Genomic DNA, 22,498 nt, shown 5'->3' with positions numbered 1-22,498 from the left:
TACCCTCTAAAGTTGTACTGTAGTATACATTTTCGACCAAAAAAAAATTTTTAGTTTGAGGTTTAGAATCTGAAACTACGAAAAAAGAACAAAACAATTTTCAGTGATGGTTTTCTGTGTTTTAGTATTTTTCATTGAAATCTGTGTTAAAAAATTTCAACCGATTATTAGAACAACTTTATATACAATTTTTTTTTAACGGTTTCGGGTTTTTGAAACTGAAACTACCGAGAAAACAAAACAGAAACTACCAAAAGAAAATAAAAAAACGGTTTCTTGCATGCTTTCACATCATGAGTAAAAAAATTGAAAAAAAATATTAAATTTTCAAATAAACTTTTAAGAAGCTTTTGCGAAAAAATTCCAATAATTTGAAATTATTGAAAACAAAACTTCATTAATAATCGAAAATTAAAAAAAATTGATAATCGAAAAAGTTATTCGTAAATGAAAAGTTTGAAAGTAAAAGTTCTGCAGATGAATTTTGTTAAGTAGATAAGATTAGCTGAAGTGCATTAAAGCGGAAAACTGGATGCATTTCCCTGGGGTAATTAAGATAATTACCCCTTTGCTAATTACGATAAGATGACAGGTCTATTGTTCTCACTCATTTTTTAGGTACATCTTTGGAAATTGGACGAAAATAGGCTATACCTAATGTTAATACATAGGTACATCCTTTTACCCCCCCCCCCCCCAGCTGTGCTTACGATATACTACTCACGTTGAACTCGAATACTTAAAGATATCCTGTAGTGTCTGATCTGTGGCAAATTGATCTGTAGTGTTCCCAATGACCTTGGGAACTCAAGAAAAGCATGACGTTTGCTGATGATTAAAACTACCGCCAAAAACCTGAGAGTTACTCTTTCCCAAAAACATCTGACAAGAAGTCGCAACCAAATATGAGCAACCAAAAGTCTCATAAGTCTCAAAAGTCTCAAAAGAACATATGTTTCACTACATAAATTGGAGACCTACCTCCGTGATTAAGAAACATAGTCCACCTTCTGAAACGGAATTTTGAATTTTTTTTAAGCAAAGAGGGTAACATCACCCCCCCCCCCAACCAAAGACAAAGAAACCGTACCAAGATTGTCCGAACAAAAGGGCCTATCTGACCACCAGTCACAAGCAGAAAATGTGACAAACGGAGAGTAGGGTTGGAACTGATACCGGAAATAGCTTAAACGTTCTGCTCATTTTCGGAAACCACGAAACGAACAGACTAAGTCGGGTTCCAAAGTTTTTTTCACAGGCAGGGGACAAACTGGAACAGCTGGAGATTGAGAACAGCAAGACGATTTTTTTTGGTCTCAGACGTCACCAAAGACGAGATTTTTTTTTCAAGGGTTCCAGACGTCACCCGATCAAGAAGGCCTGACTTTTTTTTTGGTTGCAGACGTCGCCAAGAGATGATAGCCCGAGGTCCCAGACGTCACCTCAGAAGTCCCTTTCCCGGTTAGACGTATCCAAAAAAAACTTGAATTTTTTTTGCGACAAAAATCTCAAAATCATGAAAATTGTTCCCCAGCGAGCTTTTGTCGATGCTTTATGAAAGAAATAGCCATGAGAAACCACATGTCAGCATTTAGCAGCAAAAAACATAGATTGTACGAAAAAACGATATAGCCTTTTTTGGATCAGAAAAATTCAACAACATTTTTCTGAATTTGTTGCAAAAAATCTACATAACAGTAAAATTAGTAGTTGAATAGAACACCTCAGTTGGACCTTAAAATGACTTTTTTTAAAGTCTAGTTGTTTATGTAAAATTTTTGCACAAAAAACGAAAAAGTCGCAAAAGTGCTTTTTAGAGGGTCAAAAATCAAAAAACGTTTTTCCAACATTTTAATGGAAAATTTTTAATAAATCCGAGAAAACCTATTGATTGGGCCCCCTCAGTTTGCTATAATACAAGTTTTAAAGTTAGTTTATGGACTTTGCTTTTTAGCAAAGAGACAACGAGAATTTGGCAAAATTGCATCTTTGACTTTAAAAATTCAAAAAAACGTTTTCTTGACGTTATGATATAAACTATTAGTAGATCCAAGAAAACCTATTGATTGGGCCCCCTCAGTTCGCTATAATACAAGTTTTAAAGTTAGTTTATGGGTTTTGCTTTTTAGCAAAGAGACAACGAGAATTTGTCAAAAATTGCATCTTTGACCTTAAAAATTCAAAAAACGTTTTCTTGACGTTATGATAAAAACTAATAGTAGATCCAAGAAAACCTATTGATTGGACCCCCTCAGTTTGCTATAATTCGAGCTTTAAAGTTAGTTTATCAATTTAACATTTTAGAAAAGAAGCAACTTGAGTTTAGCAAAATTTCATCTTTGACTTTAAAAATCCAAAAAACGTTTTCTTGAGAGTATGATATAAACAATTAGTAGATCCAAGAAAATCTATTGATTGGGCCCCCTCAGTTTGCTATAATTCGAGCTTTAAAGTTAATTTATCAATTTAACATTTTAGAAAAGAAACAACTTGAATTTATCAAAATTTCATCTTTGACTTTAAAAAATTCAAAAAACGTTTTCTTGAAATTTTCTTATAAACAATTAGTAGATCCAAGAAAACCTATTCATTGAGCCTCTTCAGTTTGTTACAAAACAAGCGTCAAAGTTAGTTTATCCATTTTGCATTTCAATAAAGAGGCAACATAAAATTTGCAAAATTGCTTCTTAGACTCAAAAAACTCACAAAAAAAAGTTTTCTTGACGTTTTGATAGATACAATTAGTAGATCTAAGAAGACCTTTTCATTGAACCCCCAGTTTTTTATAATACAAGCTTCAAAATTATTTTTTCGATTTTACATTTAGTAAAGAGGCAACATAAAATTGGCAAAACTGCTTCTTTCACTCCAAAAAAAAATTAAAAACGTTTTACCAAAGTTTTGGTTAAAACACTTATTAGTCCCAGTAAACCTGTTGATCGCACCCCCTCAGTTTACTTCAAAACAAGCTGGTATATAAGTTTTATCATTTTTGCAAATCTTTATTCTTAAGAAAACCAGACAATCACATTTTTGCTTTCAATTTTTGCATACTACTAGCCGCGCGCTTAGTTAATGGGGTAGTATGCACTGAAAACAACTTAGAGAAAAACGAAAAAAGAGTAAAAATTAAGAACTCCCTTTTCTTTAGATCAAAAGCAAGAAAATCAAAAGCTCGAAATATTTCCCCACTTAAATTTGCTCACACAAATACTTCTTTTGAGTTGGATAACTCAAACGTCTCTTCCTTTTTGTCCGCGGTCTTAGAAGTCGCCGAAAGAAGTCCCTTTGCCCTTTTGTTGGTCTCAGTAGTCACCAAATAGAAGGAGAGAGTATTTTGGTGTCAGTAGTTACCATAGTAGATGATCTTCAAAACTCACTGTCAGCAATTACAGGAGCGGAGGGAATTTTCAAAGTAAAATTTTCAAAAGTTTTGAAAAGAAATCAAGAAGCAAGCAGTTCATTTTAAGAGGAAAGAATTTCAAACGAGCTCCAGTACAAATTGAGTTGTCTTGTCTGCTTGTCTGTAGCTCACGTTGCCTATTCGCAGCGCAATAAAAAACAAAATTTTCAAATTTTTTCAACACAGGGTCTAAGCAGTAACATTTATTACTCCTTTTTCAAAAAAAAAGCGTTAGCCCTTGTAAAAGTTCGTAACAAAAACCATTCAAAAGCCATACACTTATTCTACTAATAAGAAAATTTTGATTTCTCCAAGTTTTAGCAATTATTTGGTCGTGTCTATTGTAATAACGAAACAAGCGCGCGCAAACGGTTATTCTTTTTTTTTAGATAAAACAAGCTAGATTTAGTACAAAAAAACCACTAGGATTCTATTTTTCAGAAAAGTTGCGTCGTATTTTAAACAACGAAAACTGGGCTGATTAGCCTTACAGTGTCATATACATTGTTTTTCAACTTTGAAATTTGCGTCGCTCCGGTTTCGAAGCCGTTTTTTTTTACCTGTTAGTACGAAAAAGACCAACAAGAGCAAGATGACAAAGAAGAACAGTGAAAGTTCTCAGTACGCGTTAAACAAATTCAAAATTGCAGAGCTGAGTTTGGAAAGCAAGCTGGACCTCTTACAAACTGCAATCGATCAGCGAAAGAGTTTCAGATCACTCACCCTGCTCATCAATAAAGCAAAAGCAAATGTTGACGAGCTGAAAACAACACTTGATGCCGTGTTAAAAGAAATTCCGAACTCCAGCAGCACTTCATCTGTCATGGAACGACATTCAAACCTTCTGTCACGTCTAGAGAAATTTGAACACGAAATTGACAGTTTAGATGACGATGGACTACTCAGCCAATCTTCAACTAGGATACGCGATGATGTCAGTGTAACAACTCATACGACTGCCAGATATCCAACCTCACGGAGATGTTCACCATCAATGAACGAGATTCCAGAAGCAAGCAACCCAGAACGTTCATCATTCTCCAACAAAGCACCACCTTTACCACCGAGACCGGAGAAACCATAACTGTTTTTGTCTGAATGCCACAGGACCAAACCAATGTTGTCAAAGTTTTTCAAAGGAGAATCCCGTTTCTATTGGAATGAGTACAACAAGTTTATTCAGACCAATTAACACCGATAACAAAGTTGATTCCAAAACAGAAGTAAAACACTCGGAGAAAAATTTTGCGAATCCTGAGACGACCGTCGCAAAAACTCCCGATCGTTTTGCTCTCAGTGATACAACGTTATCTGCTTTTGATAATTTTACAGTCAACCAGCAGCAGTTTAAAGCAGACAATGATTCAATCCAGCCGCTTATTTTTGTAAGCACGCAAAACAACTTTCACAACCGTTTTCCTCAGGAAAACCTTAATAATAAATTACAGTCAAAAAACATGTTATCTGAATTTTCTCGAGATGTCGCCGAGGAACGGTTTCAGACTCAAACGTTTGAACCAAAAAGCACTGGTTGTTCCCAATACCAAGGAACACACAATCCCCGCTGAAGGAATCCCAGCTCTGTCAAATATTTTAGTCAAGAAAACGCACAGAATCTAGACTTTGATCCGCAACAGACAAAAGAACCAATTGAACTGAGTAACACAATAACAAATTTTAATCACTTCTCCGAAAATCCCTGCCAAAACGCAAACAATTTTCAAACATCCAACATATTTTCTTTACCATTGCATAATAGACAGGAATCGAAAAACGCAGAGAATAAGTTTTTACCTGGAAATTTTACTCAATTCCAGCCACAGTCACAAGTCAATACTGTAGGCATTGAGCCTGTCAGCCCATTCGGTGTTCAACAAACCGCCTATTCAAAAACAATAACTGAAAGTGTTCCAATTGCTCCTTCAATCTCAACGTTTCCCCCACAAGCACTGCCTTCAGTAGAGCAAAATTCCCAGCCACAATTACCACATTCACATCAATTTTCTAGCGTATTAAATCCAATATCAAATGAAAGGTTCAAAAACCCTTCGTTTGAAATCAATTCTTTACCGTGGACCTCAAACACAGCTCCATATTGGCAGAATCCAACAAGTAAACACTCAATAAAGTTACCACCTCTTACAATTCAAAACTTTAATGGCAACCCATTGAAGTACCACGAAAAGATAAATAACTTTTTTTGCCTCGTACATAACAACACCAGTATCACCGACACACATCGTATCACCTACTTGCAAAATGCAGTTACTGGCAAAGCAAAAGATGTAATCCAAGCTTATTCGTGTGATCCTGCTTATTATAGCACAGCTTTAAACGAACTAATGTCGTATTTTGGTGATCCTACAATAGTGGTGAACGCCTTCACAAATCAATTGGAAAACTGGAAATCAACTAATGACTATAACAACCAAAATTTGTGGCCTTTGCTTTGTTCTTGAAACGTTTAGTGCAAGCTTTCCAATACCTGGGATACACAGCGGACCTACAGAGCTCAACACTTATGAAAAAAGCTAAAGAAAAGGTCCCGCATAACATCCTCCTCAAATGGACCGAGCACACCGTTACATCAATCGAAACACCAGTTACGTTAGTTGAATTTCAGAAATGGTTAGAAGTTCAAGCACATGTGTACGATAAGATAAACCGCGAAAACTTCCAGCAAAATAACCTTCGTAGAAACAACTTAGGTATCTCTGGAAATTTGAACAACAGCCTTAATCACGCAAGAAATTTAAGTACCCAAAATTCAGGCTTTCCAGCACAGCCGACTAACCTAAATCAGTCAACAGCAATAAGCAGTAGCGGTAATGTGAAACCACCTAGCGCTCCACCATTTCCACCCCTAAACAACTCAAATCAACCAAAGCATTCTTGCGAAAAATGTCGAGGAAACCATATACTAGCGACCTGTCCCGATTACCAAAAATGCAGCCCGAACCAGCGATTTGACATTGTAAGCAAGAGCAATCTTTGCTCGAACTGTTTGAGCAATAAACACAAGATGCAAAACTGCCCATCAACAAAACGCTGCCAAACATGCAGCGGATACCACCACACAACACTGCATGACCCTGGTAAAATTATCAAGCGTCCACCAGCTGCTTTTGCCACCAGCAATTCCACAGTTACAAGCGTTACCATCCAAGCACAACAGCTTGTCAAACAGCAATGTGAACCAGGAAGTAACAACAACGCAAGCGCCTCATCCAAATCACAAAAGAGCCGCTACGGACAGTCTTTTGCAAACAAAAATCAGAATCAATTTCAGCGCGCTAATTTGAACAATGCCAACCAAAGTTTTAGCGTGAATCATCTACAATCTACACCAAAAGAATGGTTCGAACAACTTCAACTTATCCCAGTATCTTTTCTAAACGGCAATAAAGCTTTCGATACGTACGCTCTGATTGATCCAGGAAGCCAATTTACTTTCATACTTGAAAAAATCACAGAGTTCTTTGCTCTTCCATGCGAAGATCAAGAAGCCACTACGCTTCAGTATCTTAACACAGAGCATGATATGCCACTTTCAAAAATTTCTGAACAAGTGACAGTTGCACCCTACGAAAATTTGGATCAAAAGTTTCAAATTACAACCACTTATAGCACTCCTTGTTCAATTGTAGCACCAGCTAATACATTTGAACTCAACCAGCTTTGCGATGCATTCAAAGAACTGCGTCACACTCAATTCCCAGAAATAGCTGAAGGCAAAATCGGTGCCCTTTTGGGAACAAACACTGTTGCTTTCACACACCCAGTTGAAGTCATCCCGGCAACTAAAAACCAGCCATTCGGCGTAAAGGCTTGGATGGACCCTAGCTGGAGAGTATGAAAGAGTGCAAAAGCAACCCAAACAACGGTCTCACCAGCAGAAACAGTACGTGTACCACGTATCACGAAGAAGCTCCGACGATCAGCCTCTCGATGAATTGCTTGAGCAATTCTGGAAAATTGAAGCCGAAGGAACTCAACCGAAGCGTGAATCTACAAATCCCGTTGACAAGGAAGCCCTTGATATATTGAACAAGACAATCAGCTACAATGGTGAGAGGTACGAAATTGGACTGCCTTGGAAAAAACCATTGAGAATTGAAAATAATTATTTTGCAGCTCTCAGCCAGCTGAAACGTCTTCAGAAGCGACTCAGTAATGACCTGCAATTGAAAGAGTTGTATGAGCAAACTCTCACTACAGATCTTCAAAAATTTTATGTCAAGCCAGTTGAAATGCAGCAGCCAGAGCCCGAGAAAATTTGGTAATTGCCTCATCACCCGGTGGTTAATCCAAACAAGCCCGGAAAAGTGCGCAGAGTAGCAAATGCTGCGGCCAAGTTTAGAGGACAATCTTTGAACTCCAATTTGATAACAGGACCAGATTTGCTGAACAACTTCTGAGGTAGGAATTCTTCTGAGATTTCGTGAAAACCCAGTTGCCATTCTCTCTGATATCGAAGGCATGTTCATGCAGATAGCAATAAGGCATGAGGACCAATCTCCATTACGCTTTCTCTGGCCCAATGAAGAGATAGTTAACCAATACCAGTTCACCAGATTAATTTTTGGAGCAACCTGCTCCCCATTTTGTGCAATTTTCGTTCTGAACCGTTGCGCAGAAGATAATGCAATTGAATTTCCAAAAGCAGTTAATGCAATAAAGAACCATTTTTATATGGATGACTATATCCATTCTTTGCCGTCTATAGAAGAAGCAATTGAAACTATTAATCAGACTAAAGATAGCCTTCATAAAGGTGGCTTTCGCTTGACAAAATTGGTGTCAAACAAATATGAAGCCCTAAGATTCATTGAGCAAGAAGATCGAGATGAACTGAAAGAGATCAATAGAGTCCTCGGTCAGAAATGGAATACCAGAACTGACTGTTTTCTAATGAAGACATTAGAACAATTTCCCCGAAACGCAAGTGAGTATACATAAAGGAAAATGTTCACCTTAGTATCAACAATTTTCGATCCCCTAGGAATTTTGTCCCCGCTAACAATTAGAATCAAAATGCTTTTACAACAAGTCTGGAAGCTAGGCAAGAAATGGGATGAACCACTTCCCGTAGAACTTCATTCCAACCTACAAAAAGTGCTCGATAGTTACTTTGCAATGCCTGATATCGAAATCCCCAGATGGTTGAACTTCTCAACGAATCAGGAAAACAATCACCAGCTCCATGTCTTTGTTGACGACTCAACCGTTGCATTGTCAGCAGTTGCTTACATTCGCACCCAAAAACAGGAAGAAACCTTTCAAACATCCTTTCTGCTTGGAAAATGCAAAGTTGCACCAATAAAACAAATTAGTGTGCCAGAATTAGAACTCGAAGCAGCCGTTTTAGGTACACGCCTCCGCACATTGATAGAAACCGAAATGACATTAAAATTTGAAAAATTCTACTTGTGGACTGATAGTCGTGTTGTCTTAGATTGGATCAGTTCAACTAAGAAACAAAACGTTTTCGTCTCAAATCGACTCGAAGAAATTAAGAAAACAACTAAAACTGATGAGTGGAATCATGTCCCAACTAATTTTAATCCAGCCGACCATGGAACGCGTGGCCTTGAGCCATCAGAAATCCCCCCGAAATGGCTTACAGCACCACAATTTTTGCCAAACACTGAAAGTTCTTGGAAAGATTTGAAAAAGATTTCAACCGTAGGTGCCGTAACCAGAAAAACAAAAACACCAATCAAACCTGTTCTAGACCCAAACCGCTTTTCAACATGGAATAAGCTACTTTTAACCCTCGCAACTGTCTTCAATTTTATTTACAGAGCTAAGAATAATCGTTCCGACAAAAGCCAATACACAAAAGATGATGTTTGTTTATCTCAAAATTTTCTGCTGAAGTTGTCTCAAAACAATGCTTTTTCCTCAACAATCAACGCATTAAAAAGAACACAAAAATTAGACGCCAAGAGCAAATTGAGAAACTTAAATCCAATAATTGACCAAAACGGACTCCTACGTTCTAGTGGCCGTCTCCTATTTGCTCCAACAGAATTGGAGATCGAAAAATGTCCAATAATCTTGGACGCAAAGGAAAAGATTGCGAGACTATGACTTGAACATGCGCGCAGAATTTGTGCCCATCAAGCAACAGAACCGGTCAAAGCATTCGTACAACAACGCTACTACGTCATTGGACTTCGAAAAACACTACTTTCAATAAAATACCGATGTTTTCTGTGTCGCCGTTTTGACACTCAAAATATACAACCAATAATGGCCCCACTTCCTGCTTTCGGCTTCCCCACAGAAGAAACCAAATTTCCGTTTGCCAACACAGGACTGGACTTTTTTGGCACGTTTTATATTGAGGACAAACAAGGCAAAATCGAGAAACATTATGGACTTATTTTTACATGCCTCGTTACGCGAGCAGTCCATTTAGAAACATGTCCAGATTTAAATACAGACACCTTCCTCAATGCATATCGACGATTCACCTGCCGAAGATGCCAACCTATTTTATTGTACAGCGATAACGGAAAAACATTTGTTGGCGCCTCCGAAGAGCTGAAGAAGTCGGTTAAGGCTTTAGACAAAGACAAGATTTATAAAGCCCTAGCTGCAGTCAAAGCCACATGGAAATTTAACCCACCATACGGCTCTCATTTCGGTGGCGTGTGGGAGCGATTGATTCACAGCGCCAAAAGGACACTCTTAATCATTCTAGGATCTAAGCGCCTCTCCTTCGACATCTTTGAGACAATAATGGTAGAAGTCGAAGCAATCCTGAACTCCAGACCCTTGACAAACGTTGCTGATCAGCCTGAAAACGAAGAACCACTCACTCCTAACCATTTCCTCATTCAACGCCCTTACAGTTCCTTGCCACCCGGAAACTTTGGAGACCAGCAGCCAGAACTGGAAGCACGTGCAGCAGTTGATGAACCACGTGTGGCGGCGTTTGATTAAGGAGTACCTGCCGACATTACTCAAGAGACGTATATGGACAGACAACAACCAGCCTCCTCTGAAATTAGGAGATGTTGTGTGGGTACTCAAGGACTTGACGCCGAGAGGAATCTGGCCCCTTGGAAGAGTTGTGGAAACATCCCCTGGACGAGACGGTAAGTACGAGTTGCCAAAGTAAAAACGGCTTACGGCTCGTTCGTGCGTCCGGTCGCCGGCCTCGCACGGGTTTTTTCCCCGTAGTTTTTTAATTTAAATTTTTCGATTCGGTCTTAGGCAACATGAGCTACATCCACCCCCTTTGATGTTATTGCCCTTACAGTCTTTTCATTCCAATTATATAGTTTCAAGGATATCGGATCAAACGACAATCAAGATGATCTCCAACCCCTGCCCTCCTTCTTGGAGCATGTTCCCAATGACCTTGGGAACTCAAGAAAAGCATGACATTTGCTGATGATTAAAACTACCGCCAAAAACCTGAGAGTTACTCTTTCCCAAAAACATCTGACAAGAAGTCGCAACCAAATATGAGCAACCAAAAGTCTAGAATATATGTTTCACTACATGTAGCAAGTGACGAAAAATTTTATCTTATCGAATTTTTATACAAATTCAAAAGCAACGGTAGGAATATGGCGACATAGTTACAAAAACATCTTCAAAACATACTAACTCGACTATTTTTAAACCGCTAAACTTGGTGTGTTTGTTGCTTATCAGATGAATAGCTTCAAACCGCTGGCGACGAAATGGCTCTTGATGTTGAAAACTTTAAGCGGAGTGAGCCTATCGCTTTTGGGCGCAGAAACACCAAAGTGGGGGAGGGAGTTGCGAAAACAATAACTACTTCCAGAAATCTCAACAATTGCTCTTCACACGGTGAATTGGTTTAGTCTACTCAGCAATTTTGCAAACCCGTTTAGTCCTTTTATCATTTCTAAAAAGCGAGTTTATTCCAGCTTACTTAAAAAAATTAGGTTGGTTATTCAGACAAGACATTTAGAAAACGATTGTACCAAAAAATTGAATTAAATATTAACAAAGCTGAAAATCTTAAACCATTTTGTTTACCCATAGAGCACACTGATATAGGACAGGTATGAAATTAATACAGGTCCCTGTTTAAGTCTGCTAATTAATCGGAGCAATAAATGATAAGACTGTTTATTACTGTCCTAAAAAACAAGTCGCGAGGTTTTATGTTCAGAAATTTAGGATCTATTATTTTTCCAACGCGCCGCCTTCTCCATCTCGACTTAGAAACCACAAACTTTTACTCCCCCCCCATGACTGACATGAAATTTTTAGATAGCAAGGTCGTGTATCAGAACACATTTTTTTGTAACCTGCGCGCGCTTGAGCGTTGTACTGGGTAGAGGACAGTACAGCTGATAATTTGAGTTAAAACCATTGGTTTTCAGTATCAAAATTTTTCTTATTAATTTCATCAGAGAGCGGATTTCTAAATTGGCTTTTTTCGAGAAAAAGTTTTTTCCGGTTCAAAAAAGATGTGTGGAAAAAGAGCATAATTACAATTAGTTGCATTTATTTGTGGCGTATTGATAGTTTAATTTTTGATTTTTTGTAATAGTAGGATAGGCAATTTCTGAACTCAATCATTAAAAACATTGTTTTTACGGAAATTGCATTTCATGTTAGAAGAGGTAGTAAGTGGCTGCTATGTTTAAATAGGAATTTGGCCCCATCAGAATTGGCAAGGCCGGAAGTTGAGCAGATTGAAAACTTGTAAAATTTTTGAATGTTATCCGATAGAAGGATTAAGGAAGAAAAAAATCTACTTTTGTTCCTACAACATACCTTAAAATAGAAAAGAATCAGGAAAGAATTCAATCCCAAGAAGTTGATTCATACTCGGAATATCCTTAAAACAGAAAATGTGTTTGTTGATTTATTGAACACGAAATCAAATTTAATTTTGATTCGTGAAAGAAATTTTTTCTTAGATGAAGTTATCATCTAAGTTTTCAGTGAAAGTTTTAGAGTTAAAAACAATGTAACAAGATCAGAGAACATCAATAAGTGATCAAATCCAACAAATTAACAGCAATTTTGGAAAGTATTTCTTGAAGATTTGAACGAAGTGAGGTTGTTTTGGAATCATAAAGCGAAAGAAAGAATTTGATGGTACAGTAGGTTTCAAACAGAATCTATTTAATACAAATCCACATTGTTAGAACAAATTATTTGTAAATGTGTTGCAGAATGACCATCTTATAGATGGTAATAAAGGCAACGAATCAACAAAGTTTGTAAATCTATCTCATTCAAAACTAAATGTCACAGTTAGCTGTTACAACACACCATTTATGAACTCTGTTTGCATTTACGGTTCCAACAATCAAATTATAAGATAAGCTTCATATATGCGAGCAAAAGCGTCTATACGTGCTCTAGAGAACGCAGTAAGCGTAAGCCCTTAATTTGCAAGATAGCTGGTAACTTTTGCTAGTTATAATCTATCAATTATGGCGTGAAATCATTTGAAACGTCCGTGCGTATGTACATGTTATCTACACGACACCAAACATAGTAGTATGTTCATCCATTTTGAACGCCTGCAAATAATAGGAATGGTCAAATGGCACAAAATGAACAGATTTAGATACATAAATTTCGTTTTGATGCTAAATTTTACTAAATGAATCCAAAGCATAGTTATTACTAAACATAGCCCAGGAGAGAACCCTCTTGCGAGGCAACCTTTTTAGATATACCAGATGACAAGTACAGAATCAAAATTCAGATATCAACAAGGGGGCTCGTTAATGTGCGTTTGCACATAATATGTTGACCCCGATCATCCACATTTCGGATCAGTATTTGCCAAATGAGTAGGAGAACGGAAACTTCACATTCTGTTGAAAAATGATTGGAGTATCAATTTAAAAATTGCGATCAATTCAAACCACTAATTGAATTAAATAACGTCGTATTACAGGGCCGATAAGTCCTGCCATTAATGAGCCTAAAAGACAAACAACAAAAAAATAACAGACAATAATCAGGGACAAAACTCTTTTTAGTTTTGTGAAAAAAAACTTAGTAACAAACTCTACAGATCACCAGATAAAACCTAAACTGAGCAAATAAACTAAAGCTTTACTAGAAACCAGATGGGACCCGTCCTTGCTGAGACTAGAATGCAACTATAATTCGAACGAACAATAAGATCGAGAGGGGAAGAGATCAGAAACACATTTAAATCTAAAAACATGAACTCATTAAAACTATTAGGTATCCACTGAAAGCATTCAATAGGTTCACTTATACTTCTAAAGAAAACCACTGAGATCAGTCACTATTCCAATTATGTTCTGCGGTTAAAAATGAGCATTAAACACTATTAAAAATCGAAAATTCATTAGCAAGTTGAAAACCATAATTTAATTTTCTTAAAACATATTCAAATATATTTTCCACTCATTTTATGGTCCACTTCCTGCTTCGGCGTGACCAAAACAATAACCCAAATTTGAACAGGTTTACAATAATTTCTACGAACTTCATAGCGAGAAGCACAAAATGAAAACAGGCAAATTAGCTAAAAAACGAACAAACATAGGCCAGAAGTAGAGTTAACAAAAACAACTCAAAACAAACATCAGTTACATCAAAGGGCAAAAAAGGTTGTAAAGCTATTTTCAACTAAAGAATTCTCTAATTTCTAAAAATGGATCAAATTGAATCTTGAAGATTGATATTTGCGTCAGATGATCATGATGCTTCCTATTGCCGTATTACTAGTTTAGCTAATCAAGACAAAAGAGCTCTAACTGAATAAAATGGAGTTTTAAACAAAACTGCTTTGAAAATGCCGCACGTGATCGAAAGAAATTTGCTGGCTAAGTGAAATTTTTTATACCTACTTTTATCGCTCTCTCAAAAATGGACATGAACAGAAAACCAATCTCACTGCTTCTCAGATTTCAGCCAATTCACTTAGAATTTTTGTTTTCACGCATTTCACTTGCTGTTTCAATTACACTGTCAAACGACCGGCTTGAGAAGTATTTTCAACAGTCGATGTTCCCTGTACTTCTTTCATTGTATCTTGTCCAGTTTCTGTACAAAAACACGAACAGGTGACTGCCTTGTCACAATTTGTGCTGACAAACTTGAGGTCAAGTGCGTTTTCTTCTTCTTTACTTGCAACAATACTCTCTGTCAATGACCCATTTTCCCAATCGTCACATACCAGATCAGTTTTCTGCTCCTGCAAATTGTCATACTCGGCAAACACACACCAGAGAATATTAAGTTCCCTATCCTCCTCAAAAAATCCCAGTTGATTGTCATACATTGTTCTATGGGACAACCCATAATCACAGAATTGCTCACGGACTGATCTGCTCAGTTCAATATTATCTGAGAATTGTAAAGTTGTGTTTTTGTTGTGGTTTTTGTAGAAGTCGAGTTGTCTGTTTGTATGGTAGAGAGACTTCAGGCAAATTCTCGATAGCAATAATGAAGACCAGAAGCTGCCACGGAAATGAGAACGGATGATCAGCTACCCAGCCGAAGCACGTTTTTCTCCTTTATAATTGCTACATCATCATTGAAATCAGCGGTCAATTTTACAGATTTGATGTTCAACATTCCAGCCCTTTCCTTTGGTTGAAGACGGTTGAAATCCTCAAAAAAACTAAATTTAGGGTTAAATAGCCGCTTGTAAAAACATTGCTGAATCTTTCTCTCTGAAGAAATAATATGCTATTTGCGAATGAGCACGATAATAAAATAGCCATTTATTTGTTTTTTCTTGCCCGTGTAAGAGAAATGACTTACGTGGAATGAGAAATAGAAGGAGGTCCTGGAGATGACGAATCTTTACTACAGAGTTTATAGTTGACAACTTATTTGTAACAGAAGGAGATTGAAATTGTCTCAAGAAAAGAATAAAAGCTAGCTATAATTGAGCTGTTGAAGAGAAGTAAAAGAAGCACAATGAATTGGACTTTTGTTTGTAAACTATGATGAAAATGAAATCATTACGACGCAATAGTGACGTAATTTTTACGATACTAAGAGTAAAACCTATATCACGTGAGCTGTGCGTGCGTTGATAAAGTATGAGTAATCATATCGTAAGTAGCGTGGATTATACATTGTTCACATAGAGTTCAATGAGCCCATACAATACCTGGATATCCGTAATTGTGGCAATCATACGACGTAGTTGACCTAAACTTTGTTTCAAAAAGGTCAGTGACCCATCAACAAGGATGAAAACACATAATTCTCCGTAATTTTGAAGATAGTAGGACGTAAATTAAACGGATACATTTTACGACTAATTTTAGACGATAGTAAATAATTCTTGACGAGTTTGTGCTCATAAAACCTATATCAATCAGCTGAGAAGATTCGTCTTAACAAAAGATCATGTAAAAAGTTGATGTTTGTAAGGTCACTAAATAATTGGATTGTTCGGAGGAGTTTTAATAAATACAGATGATGGCAAGATTGTCTAATTTTTGATATATGCTGTGAATAAATATTGATAAATATTTGTTATTTTGCTTACTTTTTGGATATTTTTGAAAATTCTAATGAATTGGGTAGTCTGGTTGTTTTCGATAAGATTTCGTTACTGTGGTAAAATTGGGTATTTTTGGCGGGATTTGTGCGTTTTCGTTTGGCAAGTAGTGGGCGGCTTTTGCTAGGACTGGGTTGTTTTTTGGCAGGAACAACAAATTTTTGCTAACATAAGAATTGTTTATTTCTTTGGTAAAAAAGATTGTATTACTGGACTAGAAACGGGTATTTCGGGGCTAGAATTGGTTCCTTTTGGCAAGAATTTGGTACTTTTGTCAACATTTTGCTATTTTTGGCAATAATAGGATGTTTCGTATCAAGAATTGGGTGTTTTTGGCAATGATTGGTTATTTTTTACAATAATGGGGTGTTTTCTTTCAAGGACTGAAATTTGTTATTGAGGGATTATCTTGCTAATCCCCTTAGTGTGGACGGCTTGTGTACCATGCTGTGAGGTATGTCTTTGGAATTTAACTTTAAAAAAGTGTACTATGCGAAAGGGTAAATGACCTAAATAGTTTTTTATTCAGGCTTTAACTTGCTAACCCCTTCATGTGAACAACTTGAGTAATTCATGCTGTGTCGAAATGAGTAGATTAAAGAAAATTTGAAGGCTTATCTTTTTTAAAAACAAAATTTTGTTCAGCAGCGGGAAAGAGTTCTTATTTTTTTTTGTTAAAAGCGAGTATCAAATAAATTGTAATTTACACTTAATCCTCTATAGATTATTTATCCAAGAGATTTTTGAAACGTGTAAGGTTCTGAAATTACGAAATTGTGGGAACATTGCGAGTAAATTAGAACAATTTAGGAAAAATTGGAGCAAATTTCTTTCAATTTTAAGAATTTTTCAGAAAATGTTGATGAAGCTCGGTCTTTGATGAAGACTCAAACTGGATATTTTTTGGATGAGATTTGGGTATTTTTTTGCTAAGAATTGGGTAATTTTCGGCAATAATTGCGTATCTTTTGGTTAAAAAAATGGGTATTTTTTGGCAAGAATTGGGTGTTTTTTGGTAAAAATTGGGTATTTTTGGCAAGAATTGGGTATTTTTTTTGCCGAAATTGGTTATTTGTTGAAAAGAATTGGGTATTTCATGCCAAGAATTGGTTATTTTTTTCCATGAATTGGTCATTGTTTGGACAGAATTTGGTATTTTTTAACAAAAATGGGTGTTTTTTTAGCAGAAATTGGGTATTTTTTGGCAGTAATTGGGTAATTTTCGGCAATAATTAGGTATCTTTTGGTTAAAAAAAATTGGGTAGTTTGTAGCAAGAATTGGGTGTTTTTTGGCAAGAAATGGGTTTTTTTGCCAAAATAGGTCCTGGAGATGACGAATCTTTACTACAGGGTTTTGTAGTTGAAAACTTATTTGTAACAGAAGGAGATTGAAATTGTCTCAAGAAAAGAATAAAAGCTAGCTATAATTGAGCTGTTGAAGAGAAGTAAAAGAAGCACAATGAATTGGACTTTTGTTTGTAAACTATGATGAAAATGAAATCATTACGACGCAATAGTGACGTAATTTTTACGATACTAAGAGTAAGACCTATATCACGTGAGCTGTGCGTGCGTTGATAAAGTATGAGTAATCATATCGTAAGTAGCGTGGATTATACATTGTTCACATAGAGTTCAATGAGCCCATACAATACCTGGATATCCGTAATTGTGGCAATCATACGACGTAGTTGACCTAAACTTTGTTTCAAAAAGGTCAGTGACCCATCAACAAGGTTGAGATCACATAATTCTCCGTAATTTTGAAGATAGTAGGACGTAAATTAAACGGATACATTTTACGACTAATTTTAGACGATAGTAAATAATTCTTGACGAGTTTGTGCTCATAAAACCTATATCAATCAGCTGAGAAGATTCGTCTTAACAAAAGATCATGTAAAAAGTTGATGTTTGTAAGGTCACTAAATAATTGGATTGTTCGGAGGAGTTTTAATAAATACAGATGATGGCAAGATTGTCTAATTTTTGATATATGTTGTGAATAAATATTGATAAATATTTGTTATTTTGCTTACTTTTTGGATATTTTTGAAAATTCTAATGAATTGGGTAGAGTCTGGTTGTTTTCGATAAGATTTCGTTACTGTGGTAAAATTGGGTACTTTTGGCGGGATTTGTGCGTTTTCGTTTGGCAAGTAGTGGGCGGCTTTTGCTAGGACTGGGTTGTTTTTTGGCAGGAACAACAAATTTTTGCTAACATAAGAATTGTTTATTTCTTTGGTAAAAAGATTGTATTACTGGACTAGAAACGGGTATTTCGGGGCTAGAATTGGTTCTTTTTGGCAAGAATTTGGTACTTTTGTCAACATTTTGCTATTTTTGGCAATAATAGGATGTTTCGTATCAAGAATTGGGTGTTTTTGGCAATGATTGGTTATTTTTGACAATAATGGGGTGTTTTCTTTCAAGGACTGAAATTTGTTATTGAGGGATTATCTTGCTAATCCCCTTAGTGTGGACGGCTTGTGTATCATGCTGTGAGGTATGTCTTTGGAATTTAACTTTAAAAAAGTGTACTATGCGAAAGGGTAAATGACCTAAATAGTTTTTTATTCAGGCTTTATCTTGCTAATCCCCTTCATGTGAACAACTTGAGTAATTCATGCTGTGTCGAAATGAGTAGATTAAAGAAAATTTGAAGGCTTATCTTTTTTAAAAACAAAATTTTGTTCAGCAGCGGGAAAGAGTTCTTTTTTTTTGTTAAAAGCGAGTATCAAATAAATTGTAATTTACACTTAATCCTCTATAGATTATTTATCCAAGAGATTTTTGAAACGTGTAAGGTTCTTAAATTACGAAATTGTGGGAACATTGCGAGTAAATTAGAACAATTTAGGAAAAATTGGAGGAAATTTCTTTCAATTTTAAGAATTTTTCAGAAAATGTTGATGAAGCTCGGTCTTTGATGAAGACTCAAACTGGATTTTTTTTGGATGAGATTTGGGTATTTTTTCGCTAAGAATTGGGTAATTTTCGGCAATAATTGGGTATCTTTTGGTTAAGAAAATGGGTATTTTTTTGGCAAGAATTGGGTGTTTTTTGGTAAAAATTGGGTATTTGTGGCAAGAATTGGGTATTTTTTTGCCAAAGTTGGGTATTTGTTGAAAAGAATTGGGTATTTTATGCCAAGAATTGGTTATTTTTTTCCATGAATTGGTCATTGTTTGGACAGAATTGGGTATTTTTTAACAAAAATGGGTGTTTTTTTAGCAGAAATTGGGTATTTTTTGGCAGTAATTGGGTAATTTTCGGCAATAATTAGGTATCTTTTGGTTAAAAAAAATTGGGTAGTTTGTAGCAAGAATTGGGTGTTTTTTGGCAAGAAATGGGTTTTTTTTGCCAAAATAGGTCTTGGAGATGACGAATCTTTACTACAGGGTTTTGTAGATGAAAATTTATTTGTAACAGAAGGAGATTGAAATTGTCTCAAGAAAAGAATAAAAGCTAGCTATAATTGAGCTGTTGAAGAGAAGTATAAGAAGCACAATGAATTGGACTTTTGTTTGTACACTATGATGAAAATGAAATCATTACGACGCAATAGTGACGTAATTTTTACGATACTAAGAGTAAGACCTATATCACGTGAGCTGTGCGAGCTTTGATAAAGTATGAGTAATCATATCGTAAGTAGCGTGGATCATACATTGTTCACATAGAGTTCAATGAGCCCATTAAATACCTGGATATCCGTAATTGTGGCAATCATACGACGTAGTTGACCTAAACTTTGTTTCAAAGAGGTCAGTGACCCATCAACAAGGATGAGATCACATAATTCTCCGTAATTTTGAAGATAGTATGACGTAAATTAAATTGATACATTTTACGACTAATTTTAGACAATAGTAAATAATTCTTGACGAGTTTGTGCTCATAAAACCTATATCAATCAGCTGAGAAGATTCGTCTTAACAAAAGATGATGTAAAAAGTTGATGTTTGTAAGGTTACTAAATAATTGGATTGTTCGGAGGAATTTTGATAAATACAGATGATGGCAAGATTATCTAATTTTTGATATATGTTTGGAATAAATATTGATGAATATTTGTTATTTTGCTTACTTTTTGGATATTTTTGAAAATTCTAATGAATTGGGCAGAGTCTGGTTGTTTTCCATAAGATTTCGTTACTGTGGTAAAAATGGGAATTTTTGGCGAGATTTGTGCGTTTTCGTTTGGCAAGTAGTGGGCGGCTTTTGCTAGGACTGGGTTGTTTTTTGGCAGGAACTACGAATTTTTGCTAACATAAGAATTGTTTATTTCTTTGCTAAAAAGATTGTATTACTGGACTAGAAACGGGTATTTCGGGGCTAGAATTGGTTCTTTTTGGCAAGAATTTGGTACTTTTGTCAACATTTTGCTATTTTTGGCAATAATAGGATGTTTCGTATCAAGAATTGGGTGTTTTTGGCAATGATTGGTTATTTTTGACAATAATGGGGTGTTTTCTTTCAAGGACTGAAATTTGTTATTGAGGGATTATCTTGCTAATCCCCTTAGTGTGGACGGCTTGTGTATCATGCTGTGAGGTACGTCTTTGGAATTTAACTTTAAAAAAGTGTACTATGCGAAAGGGTCAATGACCTAAATAGTTTTTTATTCAGGCTTTATCTTGCTAATCCCCTTCATGTGAACATCTTGAATTATTCATGCTGTGTCGAAATAAGTAGATTAAAGAAAATTTAAAGGCTTATCTTTTTTAAAAACAAAATTTTGTTCAGCAGCGGGAACGAGTTCTTATTTATTTTGTTAAAAGCGAGTATCAAATAAATTGTAATTTACACTTAATCCTCTATAGAATATTTATCCAAGAGATTTTTGAAACGTGTAAGGTTCTGAAATTACGAAATTGTGGGAACATTGCGGGTAAATTAGAAAATTTAGGAAAAACTGGAGGAAATTTTTTGGCAATAATTGGGTAATTTTCGGCAATAATTAGGTATCTTTTGGTTTAAAAAAATTGGGTATTTTGCAGCAAGAATTGGGTGTTTTTTGGCAAGAAATGGGTTTTTTTTTTGCCAAAATAGGATATTTGTTGACAAGAATTGGGTATGTTATGCAAAGAATTGGGTATTTTATGCCAAGAACTGTTTTTTTTTTGGCAATAATTGGGTACTTTTTGGTAAGAATTGGGTATATTTCAGCAAAATTGGGTGTTTTTTAAGCAAAAATTGGGTATTTTGTGGCAATAATTGGGTAATTTTTGGCCAGAACGCGGTAATTTTTAGCAAAAGTTGGGTATTTTTCGGCCATAATTGGGTACGTCGTTGGTACGTGAGGTTTGTCTGTGGCAATTGACATTAGCAAAGAGCAATATGAGAATGGGTAAATGACCTTACTAATTTAAGATTATTTTAGATTATTTATCCAAGAGATTTTTGAAACGTGTAAGGTTCTGAAATTACGAAATTGTGGGAACATTGCGAGTAAATTAGAACAATTTAGGAAAAATTGGAAATTTTTTTCAATTTTAAGAATTTTTCAGAAAATGTTGATGAACCTCGGTCTTTGATGAAGACTCAAACTGGATATTTTTTGGATGAGATTTGGGTATTTTTTTGCTAAGAATTGGGTAATTTTCGGCAACAATTGATTATCTTTTGGTTTAAAAAAATGGGTATTTTTTGGCAAAAATTGGGTGTTTTTTGGTAAAAATTGGGTATTTTTGGCAAGAATTGGGTTTTTTTTTGCCAAAATTGGGTATTTGTTGAAAAGAATTGGGTATTTTATGCCAAGAATTGGTTATTTTTCTTCATGATTTGGTCATTGTTTGGACAGAATTGGGTATTTTTTAACAAAAATGGGTGTTTTTTTTAGCAGAAATTGGGTATTTTTTGGCAATAATTGGGTAATTTTCGGCAATAATTAGGTATCTTTTGGTTTAAAAGAATTGGGTATTTTGTAGCAAGAATTGGGTGTTTTTTGGCAAGAAATGGGTTTTTTTGCCAAAATAGGTCCTGGAGATGACGAATCTTTACTACAGGGTTTTGTAGTTGAAAACTTATTTGTAACAGAAGGAGATTGAAATTGTCTCAAGAAAAGAATAAAAGCTAGCAATAATTGAGCTGTTGAAGAGAAGTAAAAGAAGCACAATGAATTGGACTTTTGTTTGTAAACTATGATGAAAATGAAATCATTACGACGCAATAGTGACGTAATTTTTACGATACTAAGAGTAAGACCTATATCACGTGAGCTGTGCGCGCTTTGATAAAGTATGAGTAATCATATCGTAAGTAGCGTGGATTATACATTGTTCACATAGAGTTCAATGAGCCCATACAATACCTGGATATCCGTAATTGTGGCAATCATACGACGTAGTTGACCTAAACTTTGTTTCAAAGAGGTCAGTGACCCATCAACAAGGATGAGATCACGTAATTCTCCGTAATTTTGAAGATAGTATGACGCAAATTAAACGGATACTTTTTACGACTAATTTAAGACAATAGTAAATAATTCTTGACAAGTTTGTGCTCATAAAACCTATATCAATCAGTTGAGAAGATTCGTCTTAACAAAAGATGATGTAAAAAGTTGATGTTTGTAAGGTCAC

General features: G+C 35.7%; 1 long non-coding RNA gene across 1 annotated transcript in view; it reads right to left on the bottom strand.

The window, feature by feature from the left end:
- LOC142352264 (uncharacterized) overlaps positions 1 to 13,211 on the bottom strand; it is a 31,347-nt gene extending 18,136 nt beyond the window's left edge. The window contains exon 1 of the long non-coding RNA XR_012760996.1: positions 12,387 to 13,211. This is a non-coding gene — a long non-coding RNA (uncharacterized LOC142352264). The remainder of the gene's footprint in view (positions 1 to 12,386) is intronic.
- Between the last annotated feature and the right edge of the window lie 9,287 nt (positions 13,212 to 22,498).

This window comes from Convolutriloba macropyga, chromosome 13 (genome assembly GCF_964194025.1).
Source record: "Convolutriloba macropyga chromosome 13, txConMacr16.3, whole genome shotgun sequence".
Lineage (NCBI taxonomy): Eukaryota > Metazoa > Xenacoelomorpha > Acoela > Convolutidae > Convolutriloba > Convolutriloba macropyga.
This window is presented reverse-complemented; position numbering and strand designations above follow the sequence as displayed.